Here is a 10,999-nt window from a genome sequence, read left to right as displayed (position 1 = left end):
AAAGAATTCTGACATGTACTGAAGGCATTTTAAACTTCTTAAATCTGACTATATTCCTGAAAACTCAGTGGACTGCATACAACTTTATGATAGACAATCATGGCAAACATACAGTCAATGCAACTGTGGAGGTTCTCAACATTTGTCAATCTGATTATCAGATTTAAATTCAGCTGAATTAAACAATAAAGGATTGAATATTTAGCTGATGTTTAGTTAAATTATACATGTTAAACGAGGTAGCATATCTCTTCAGTGATGAGCTAGGTAACTTTGCATTGTTATGGTCCTCTGTGACTGCATTTTGACACACTCTTCTCCAGTGGAAGACCACAGATCTGGCCATATTTGCATATTCATAATATAATGATTTCAGTGTTGACTAACAACAACTCAAGCCAAAATATTTCCATATTTGAATTCATAATAGACTGTGGTTAGCACCTTCCTAACCACTAAGGTTTACTTACCTAATCAGCCAAGGAAATGATGTGGTTGGAACTAAAGTCTGATGTCTTGTGAGGAGCTGATTTAATCTTATAAAGGAGGTTAACTTTCTTTATGATACTCGCTACCAATAAAGTACTGATCCAGTTGGGAAATAGGTAATAGATAAGTCTTATCTTCAAAACCAACTTCTTATACACGACATCTTATTGCTTCATTCATTTAATCATCTTCAGAAACCACTTTATCCTGGTCAGGGTTGCGGTGGAATCCAGAGCCTAGCCTGGGAACACTGGGCATGAGGTAGGAATACAAGCTGGATGGGATGTCAACAATTAACCTCAAATCATGTTCAAATAAAAAACCAAAACAAATTTGTCCAGATGATAGAATAACATTGATTTTTGACAGGTTTTAGCCAAGCAGCCTTTACTTGTCACATGTACACTCAAGCACACAGTGAAATTTAGCCTCTGCATTTAACCCATCTGAAGGAGTGAACACACACATACCCAGAGCAGTGGACAGCTATGCTACAGCACCCAGGGAGCAGTTGTGGGTTAGGTGCCCTTGCTCAAGGGCACTTCAGCCCAACCTCAGGCCATGGCTGCCCCATGTTAAACACATGTCTTTGAACTGTGGGGGGAAATCAGAGCACCCAGAGAAAATCAGGGAGAATATGCAAATTCCACATAGAAAGGCCCCCATTAGCTACTGGGCTCGAACCCAGAACCTTCTTTCTGTGAGGCAACAGTGCTAACCACTACACTACCGTGCTGCCCATGCTATGATATATTCATAATATGTGTGTGTGTGATATGAATGCTACGTTATAGAGCTGCTTTGTGGGTGAACCTTTAAAAGTAAAGGATTTTTTGTTGTTCTGGACCAATTTATTATTTATTATCTAATTATAAGAACTGCTCCGAAGGGATCACCACCTTATCATGGTGGGGCAGTTTGTGCATCCCTATGACCCTTAGAGCTATGTCGGCTGGATTCTTGAACTCCTGGTAGGGCCACCCATGCCGAACAGGTCAAAGGGTAGTGTCCTGACAAAGAGTGATCCCCTGGTCCTCCAGGTTGGGGGTTGAGCATAGGACTGACAACTCTACCCCATAAAACGCACTTATTACAGATACTAGAAACACTTATGTTAGTACAACCCAAACTGGAAGTGCTGCTAATGAAGCTGTGATGATGTTGCTGGATCATAGCTAAAGAAGCAGCAAAAGACAGGGAGGAGTAGAAAACAAGTGTGAAAACCTTATGTGCCTACTGGCGCAAAGAGAGGTGATGATGATGAATTATAAGAAACCCTTACAGAAGTAATTTTTGCAATGACTCTGTTGTCAAGTCAAGTTTATTTCTATAGTGCTTTTAACAATAGACATTGTTGGAAAGCAGCTTTACAGAATTTGAATGACTTTAAACATGAGCTAACTTTATCCCTACTCTATCCCCAATGAGCAAGCCTGTGGCGACGGTGGCAAGGAAAAATTCCCTCCGACAACATGAGGAAGAAACCTCAAGAGGAACCAGACTCAAAAGGGAACCCATCCTCATTTGGGTGACAACAGACAACATGACTATAACATTAACAGTTTTAACATGGAGTCAGTTTCGTTGATGTTATAACTTTTCATTGATGGAAACTTGATTGGAAAGCTGTTCATGACAACTGCAGTCCTAAAGTTAGCAAGTCAACTGTAGTCCTCAGCCATAAAAGCATTACTGTAAGTGTCCAGAGCATCTTCCAAGTGTGACTTTCAACTGTCCATATGGGGCTGTCCTCCACAGGAGTGATGTGATGAGACTCCGACCAGACATAGGGCACCAGGATGGATCAGGCAGGTCCAAGGAGCAGAAGAGGTCAGCATTGTCAGATATGGTAATGAAGACTAAAACTCTGCTTGCCATTTTGAACATTGAACTGCAGATATACAATTGTGGCAGCGGGGGCGTGGTCAAGCGTCGGTCTGTGAATGGAGAGTGGAGTCAGGGAAGGTAAGTGGCGGAATCACTGCACCTGACGGGAATTAACCTGTGTTTGTGTGTCTTCCCCAGTGACCGCGCCCTATAAGAGGAGAGGGAGAGTGGAGGAAGGGAGCTACTCCCCAACCTGGATACTTGTGTGCATGCGTGTGTGTATATGTGTGTAGTTAAAAGCTGAAAAGCTACAATAAATGAGTTTTTGAGAACTCAGTTCTGGCCTGCCGTGCTTCTGTGCTCCACCCACCTAGAACACTTGCTACAGTGGTGTCGAAACCTGGGAACAGAGCACAGGAGAGAACAGCCCCATGGAGTCCTCCCCCTTCAAGGACCTGATCCATGCCCTCACCATGGCCCAACAGAGCCAGCACCAGGCGCTGGTCACCCTCCAGAAGGAACAGGAGCAAAGGTTTGAGGCCCTTGTGCTGGCGCAGCAGGAAGATCGCCAGGCATTCCAGCACCTAATCGCGTCGGCGGGGTCCACCACCTCCACCGCCGCGGGCCCTCCCTACCTCACCCTAACGAAGATGGGCCCGCACGACGACCCAGAGGCCTTCCTCGCTCTCTTTGACCAGGTAGGCAGCAGAGGCGTGGGGTTGGCTGGTGGAACAGCGCGTGGCGCGCCTCCTCCCCCTGCTCACGGGCGAGGCGCAGCTGGCCGCGCTACAGCTCCCTGCCGACAGCCAGCTGGGCTACGCGGACCTCCGCAGGGCTGTCCTCCAGCGCGTGGGTCGCACTCCGGAGCAGCAGCGCTTCCGCGCGCTGCACCTGGAGGAGGTCAGCCGGCCGTTCGTGTTTGGCCAGCAACTCCGGGATGCCTGCTGCCAGTGGCTGAGGGCTGACAACCGCGACGCCGAGGAAATCATCGATCTGGTGGCGCTGGAGCAGTTCGTTGCTCGACTTCCGGAAGGAACCGCAGAGTGGGTCCAGTGCCATCGCCTGGTGTCGCTGGATCAGGCCATTGAGCTGGCGGAGGACCATATGGCGGCCGTTCCAATGGCAGGACAGCATGTCTCCCTTTCTCCCCTCCCCTCTCTCTCTCTCTCTCTCTCTCTCTCTCTCTCCCCTTCTGTTCCTCACCCTCGCCCCATTCCCCCACCGCGGAGGTGGGGGCCGGCTCCACCCCAGCCAGCCTGCCGCACCCGCGGTGTCCTACCGTTTCCTACTTCCGTGTCTGTGTCTTCCCCCCCTCAGGTGAGTGATATCCGGAACACCGGTGCAGAGAGAGAGCCTGGACCGGTGTGCTGGTACTGCGGGGAGCCGGGGCACCTCCAGCATCAGTGCTTGGCGATGGAGGTGGGCGCGGTGGTCCGGATCCCCAACACGCCAGGAACCACCCTTGATTGGGCCAGAGCATATCGCATACCGGTGAGTATCCAAGAGGATACGTATCAGGCTTTGGTGGACTCCGGCTGTAATCAGACCTCAATCCACTAAAGCCTGGTGCAAGACGAGGCATTGGGGAGAGCACAGTTGGTGAAGGTGTTGTGTGTGCACGGGGATGTCACAACTACCCTTTAGTGTCGGTCCATATTCTATTTCGAGGGGAAAAATTTAGAGTACAGGCAGCGGTTAATCCTCGCCTTACCCACTCGATAATTTTGGGGACTGATTGGCCGGGATTTCAGGATTTAATGACGCACTTAGTGAAGAGTGGGTCCTGCTGTAGTTCAGCGGGGGGAGGTTCCAGTGTGGCATTGGCGGGAGCAGCTGTCACAGAGCCGTCTACATCATCACCGCGTCAGAGTGAGGATCAGCAGGCCCCTCCTCACTCTCTCGGGGAATCCCTCGCGGATTTTCCATTAGAGCAGTCGCGAGACAAGTCTCTGCGGCATGCGTTTGTCCAAGTGAGAGTAATTGATGGTCAAATGCTCCAGCCAAACGCCGCCCTGTCCTTCCCCTATTTTTCCATTATTAAGGATAGGTTATACCGAGTGACGCAGGACACTCAGACTAAGAAACAAATAACCCAACTTTTGATCCCAAAGAGCCACTGGGAATTGGTATTCCAGGTGGCTCACTTTAATCTCATGGCTGGACACTTAGGGCAGGATAAGACACTAGCCCGAATAATGGCCTGGTTCTATTGGCCAGGGATTCGCGGTGATGGCCATAGGTGGGTACAGCATGCCGCGAATGCCAGTTAGTAAATCCAGCAGCCATCCCAAAAGCGTCTTTGCGCCCTCTACCATTAATCAAGACCCCGTTCGAAAGAATTGGGATGGATCTCGTCGGGCCATTAGATCGGTCAACATGAGGGTATGGCTTTATTTTAATTCTGGTGGACTATGCAACGCGATATCCGGAAGCAGTGCCGCTTCGCAATATCTCTGCACATAGTATTGCAGAAGCACTCTTCCACGTCATCTCCCAAGTCAGAATCCCCAAAGAGATTCTGACTGATCAGGGCACTACGTTTATGTCACGCACACTGCGCGAACTGTATGGGTTACTGGGAATCAAGCTGATCCGCACCACCGTTTATCACCCACAAACGGACGGCTTAGTCGAACAGTTTAATCGCACCCTCAAGAACATAATTAAAAAATTTGTAAGTGAGGACGCACGTAACTGGGATAAATGGCTTGAGCCCCTGCTTTTCGCAGTGCGAGAGGTCCCACAAGCCTCCACGGGGTTCTCCCTATTCTAATTGTTATATGGGCGTAAGCCACGTGGCATCCTAGATGTGCTGCGGGAAAATTGGGAGGAGGGACCTTCCCCAAGCAAAAATGAAATTCAATACATTATTGACCTGCGCGCAAAACTCCACACACTCACACATCTAACCCAGGAGAATTTGCAGCAGGCTCAAGAGCGTCAAGTCCGCCTGTACAACAGGGGCACGTGCCTTAGGGAATTCGCACCGGGAGACAAAGTACTTGTGTTGTTGCCCACGTCAAGCTCTAAATTAATCGCCAGGTGGCAAGGACCCCTTGAGGTCACACGGCGAGTCGGGGACGTCGACTATGAGGTGAGGCGAACGGACAGGGGTGGGGCGTTACAGATATACCACCTCAATCTGTTAAAACAATGGAGTGAGGAGGTCCCCGTGGTGCTGGTGTCGGTGGTTCCAGAGAAGGCAGAGCTGGGGCCGGAGGTTCAAAAGGGAAAATCGGCATCACTCATCACTCCGGTCCCCTGTGGAGCCCACCTCTCCCAAACCCAGCTCGCGGAGGTCGCCCGGTTGCAAACAGAATTTTCTGACATATTCTCGCCCCTGCCCGGCTGCACCTCATAGAACACCACATTGAGACGCCCCTGGGGGTAGTAGTGCGCAGCCACCCTTACAGACTGCCCGAACACAAGAAAAAGGTGGTTCGGGAAGAACTCGAGGCCATGCTCGAAATGGGCATCATCAAGGAGTCCCACAATGACTGGAGCAGTCCGGTGGTCTTGGTTTCCAAGGCCGATGGGTCGGTCCGGTTCTGTGTGGACTATAGAAAAGTCAACTCAGTGTCTAAATTTGACACGTACCCAATGCCTCGTATTGATGAGTTGCTCGATCGACTAGGCATGGCTCATTTTTATTCGACGCTGGATTTGACAAAGGGATATTGGCAGATCCCCTTGACTCCACTATTCCGAGAGAACACGGCCTTTTCCACACCGTTTGGCTTACAACAGTTCGTCACACTTCCGTTTGGGCTGTTTGGGGTGCCCACTACATTCCAGCGGCTTATGGATAGGGTCCTCCGCCCCCACGCCACCTATGCGGCTGCATACCTAGATGACATTATTATTTATAGTAATGACTGGCCACGGCACCTAAAACACCTGAGGGCCGTCCTGGGGTCGCTGAGGCGAGTGGGGCTCACAGCCAACCCGAAGAAGTGTGTGATTGGGCGGGTGGAAGTACGGTATCTGGGCTTCCACTTGGGCAATGGGCAGGTGCATCCCCAAATCAATAAGACAGCAGCGGTTGTGGCCTGCCCGAGGCCCAAGACCAAAAAGGGGGTGAGACAGTTCCTGGGGCTGGCTGGCTACTATCGTAGGTTTATACCTAATTATTCGGACGTCACCAACCCGCTGACTGATCTCACTAAAAAGGGGGCACCAGATCTGGTCCAGTGGATGGAGCAATGCCAGCGGGCTTTCTCTAAGGTAAAGGCTGCACTGTGTGGGGGGCCACTGTTACACTCCCCTGACTTTTCTCTCCCCTTTGTTTTACAGACAGACGCATCGGACAGAGGGCTGGGGGCTGTTCTGTCCCAGGAGGTGGAGGGGGAGGACCGTCCAGTGCTGTACATCAGCCGCAAGCTGTTGGTGCGCGAGGGCAGGTACAGCACCATAGAGAAGGAATGCCTCGCCATCAAGTGGGTGGTCCTCACCCTCTGCTACTATCTGCTGGGGCGCCCTTTCACCCTCTGGTCGGACCACACACCCCTGCAGTGGCTCCACCGCATGAAGGATGCCAACGCGCGGATCACCCGTTGGTATCTGGCACTCCAGTCGTTTAAGTTCAAGGTGGTCCACAGGCCGGGGGCGCAGATGGTTGTTGCGGACTTCCTCTCCCGTCAAGGGGGGGGGGGGGGGAGTCAGCTGCAGGCCGGACGGCTCCCCGGCCTGAGTCGGGCGGTGGGGGTATGTGGCAGCGGGGGCGTGGTCGAGCGAAGGTTTGTGAATGGAGGGCGGAGTCAGGGAAGGTAAGTGGTGGACTCACTGCACCTGACGGGAATTAACCTGTGTTTGTGTGTCTTCCCCAGTGACCGCGCCCTATAAGAGGAGAGGGAGAGCAGAGGAAGGGAGCTACTCCCCAACCTGGATACTTGTGTGCCTGCGTGTGTATATGTGTGTAGTTAAAAGCTGAAAAGCTACAATAAACGAGTTTTTGAGAACTCAGTTCTGGCCTGCCATGCTTCTGTGCTCCACCCACCTAGAACACTTGCTACAACAATATATGACCATCACTCCTACATGTGGTTCATCCCAAAACTGTTGTGAAATTGGAAAGCACACAGTTGCATAGGATGTTCTAGTATTCAGTAGTATTATAAATTCCCTTCACTGGAACTAAGAAGCCCAAACCTGTTCCAGCATGACAATACCCCTGTGCACAAATCAAGCTCCATGAAGACATGGTTTGTCAAGACTGGAGTGAAAGAACTTGAATGTCCTGCACAGAGCCCTGACTTCAACCCCACTGAACACCTTTTGGATGAACAGGAATCTCTACTGCACTCTCCAGGCCTCCTTGCCTGACATCAGTGCTTGACGTCACTAATTCTCTTGTGGCTGAATGAGCATAAATCCCCACAGCTACACTTAAAAAAAAAGCCTTCCTAGAAGAATGGAGGTTATTATAATAGCAAAGGGGGACTAAATCAGGAATGAGATGTAAAAAAACACCACCACCACACATATGGATGTGATGATCAGGTGCTCATACCAGTGCTCATCAAATGCTCACACTTTTCCTGGTGAATAGCAGAAACCAGTATTTGCTCACAAGCACATCAATGAGAGAAAAGCTCAAGTACGGGTGTTTGCTTGTATTATGTGTAGATTTAGGGATATAGCAGTGATTGCAAACTGTGTTTGCTGCCATGGTTCACAGTCTCACAGGAAATTTAAAAACACTCCAACTTATGCTTTTGCATTTGTAAACACCGAAGTGTGAAAAGGCCCATGCTGTAGCGTTGCTGAAGGCTGGTTTTTAACTTGATGTTGTCCAAGTTTTGTCAATTCCCTGCTTTATCGTTATGGAAGGAATGTGTTGGATATTAGTCTGTGCCAGGATAGGGGAAGTCATGGCCTAATGATTAGAGAAGCAGCTTTGGGACTAAAAGGTCACTGGGTTGATTCCTTGGACCAGCACTAATGGCTGAAGTGCCTTTGAGCAAGGCACCTAACCCCAGGCTGCTCTGGGTATGTTGTCTATTGCTCTGGATAAGCGCGTCTGCTAAATGCCATTAATATAATGTAATGTTATACAGAGTGTACGGTTTTTGTTCCTTTCTGTTCACACCATCTTGGGTGATTTGGTCATCCGCACAGGTGTTGATCTTCATCAAGCTGTAAACTGGTAAGAAAAACTTGCACTTTGTCATCAAGATCCTGATAACACTATGATCTTCCATGACCAAAAATCTTATTATATTATCTAGCCTGCTGTATACTATTATATCTCACTCACTCACACAACTTTCATGCTTTGACTTCAGTGACGGGGTGGCACGGTGGTGTAGGTGGTTAGCACTGTCGCCTCACAGCAAGAAGGTCCTGGGTTTGAGCCTAGTGGCCAACGAAGGTCTTTCTGTGTGGAGTTTGCATGTTCTGCGTGGGTTTGCTCCGGTTTTGTCCAAAGATATGCAGGTTAGGCTAATTGGTGGCTCTAAATTGACCGTGGGCCTGAATGGTTGTGTGTCTCTATACAGTGGTGCTTGAAAGTTTGTGAACCCTTTAGAATTTTATATATTTCTGCATAAATATGACCTAAAACATAATCAGATTTTCACACAAGTCCTAAAAGTAGATAAAGAGAACCCAGTTAAATAAATGAGACAAAAATATTATACTTGGTAATTTATGTATTGAGGAAAATGATCCAATATTACATATCTGTGAGTGGCAAAAGTATGTGAACCTCTAGGATTAGCAGGTAATTTGAAGGTGAAATTAAAGTCAGGTGTTTTCAATCAGTGGGATGACAATCAGGTGTGAGTGGGCACCCTGTTTTATTTAAAGAACAGGGATCTATCAAAGTCTGATCTTCACAACACATGTTTGTGGAGGTGTATCATGGCACAAACAAAGGAGATTTCTGAGGACCTCAGAAAAAGCATTGTTGATGCTTATCAGGCTAGAAAAGGTTACAAAACCATCTCTAAAGAGTTTGGACTCCACCAATCCACAGTCAGGCAGATTGTGTACAAATGAAGGAAATTCAAGACCATTGTTCCCCTCCCCAGGAGTGGTTGACCAACAAAGATCACTCCAAGAGCAAGGTGTGTAATAGTCGGCGAGGTTACAAAGGACCCCAGGGTAACTTCTAAGCAACTGAAGGCCTCTCTCACATTAGCTAATGTTAATATTCATGAGTCCACCATCAGGAGAACACTGAACAACAATGGTGTGCATGACAGGGTTGCAAGGAGAAAGCCACTGCTCTCCAAAAAGAACTGCTCGTCTGCAGTTTGCTAAAGATCACGTGGACAAGCCAGAAGGCTACTGGAAAACTGTTTTGTGGATGGATGAGACCAAAATAAAACTTTTTGGTTTAAATGAGAAGCATTATGTTTGGAGAAAGGAAAATCCTGCATTCCACCATAAAAACCTTATCACATGTGTGAAACATGGTGGTGGTAGTATCATGGTTTGGGCCTGTTTTGCTGCATCTGGGCCAGGATGGCTTGCCATCATTGATGGAACAATGAATTCTGAATTATACCAGCAAATTCTAAAGGAAAATGTCAGGACATCTGTCCATGAACTGAATCTCAAGAGAAGGTGGGTCACGCAGCAAGACAATGACCCTAAGCACACAAATCGTTCTACCAAAGAATGGTTAAAGAAGAATAAAGTGAATGTTTTGGAATGGCCAAGTCAAAGTCCTGACCTTAATCCAATCGAAATGTTGTTGAAAGACCTGAAGCGAGCAGCTCATGTGAGGAAACCCACCAACATCCCGGAGTTGAAGCTGTTCTGTACGGAGGAATGGACCAAAATTCCTCCAAGCCGGTGTGCAGGACTGATCAACAGTTACTGGAAATGTTTAGTTGCAGTTATTGCTGCACAAGGGGGTGACACCAGATACTGAAAGCAAAGGTTCACATACTTTTGCCACTCACAGATATGTAATATTGGATCATTTTCCTCAATAAATAAATGGCCAAGTATAATATTTTTGTCTCATTTGTTTAACTGGGTTCTCTTTATCTACTTTTAGGACTTGTGTGAAAATCTGATGATGTTTTAGGTCACATTTATGCAGAAATATAGAAAATTCTAAAGGGTTCACAAACTTTCAAGCACCACTGTATGTCAGCCCTGTGATGACCTGGCGACTTGTCCAGGGTGTCGTCAGCTGGGATAGGCTCCAGCTTGCCTGCGACCCTGTAGAACAGGATAAAGCGGCTAGAGATAATGAGATGAGATGGACTTCAGTGACTGATTTTTACACATTGCTCAGCTTTCATTACCTCCATAAATGCACCGAACCCTTTTCTGGCGGTAGAGGGCACTATTTCATAAGCTAGAACGTCATCCTGAAAGGTTCCGCCTTGTTTGCTAGGATTGGCTCGTTCATATTCACAAAGCGGTGAACTATCCAATCAGAGAAATGTTTGTGTGTACGAACCTCGCAGCCAATCGGAGTGCAGGAGGCGGGATTTGCGCCAATTCAGGGGGAAAAAATAACGCGTGCAAGCAGTGGTGCAAACGCGCTACTACTGGCGCATGCGCAGTTTAGCCTTTATTTCCAAACGGGCGCTTTGGGGCGGAGATGAGCAGTGCTGCAGAAATAGCTGATCATCAACAAACCCAGTGATGCCCAGTGCAGAGGACTGATATGGCAGGTATGTCTTTGATATCTGTTATCATTTTTTCTGGAAGGAACTGATTC

At 48.3% G+C, this 10,999-nt stretch overlaps 1 protein-coding gene across 1 annotated transcript in view; it reads left to right on the top strand.

The window, feature by feature from the left end:
- The first annotated feature begins 10,843 nt into the window (after positions 1–10,843).
- The window catches only part of LOC132899240 (CLIP-associating protein 1-like), a 233,637-nt gene continuing 233,481 nt past the window's right edge, over positions 10,844–10,999 (top strand). Inside the window, exon 1 of the mRNA XM_060940986.1 lies at positions 10,844–10,952. The gene's annotated coding sequence lies outside the window, so the exon portion shown is untranslated. The remainder of the gene's footprint in view (positions 10,953–10,999) is intronic.

The sequence above is a fragment of the Neoarius graeffei genome, chromosome 15 (genome assembly GCF_027579695.1).
Source record: "Neoarius graeffei isolate fNeoGra1 chromosome 15, fNeoGra1.pri, whole genome shotgun sequence".
Classification (NCBI taxonomy): Eukaryota; Metazoa; Chordata; class Actinopteri; order Siluriformes; family Ariidae; genus Neoarius; species Neoarius graeffei.
Note: the sequence above shows the minus strand (reverse complement) of the source record. Positions and strands in the feature narration are given on the sequence as shown.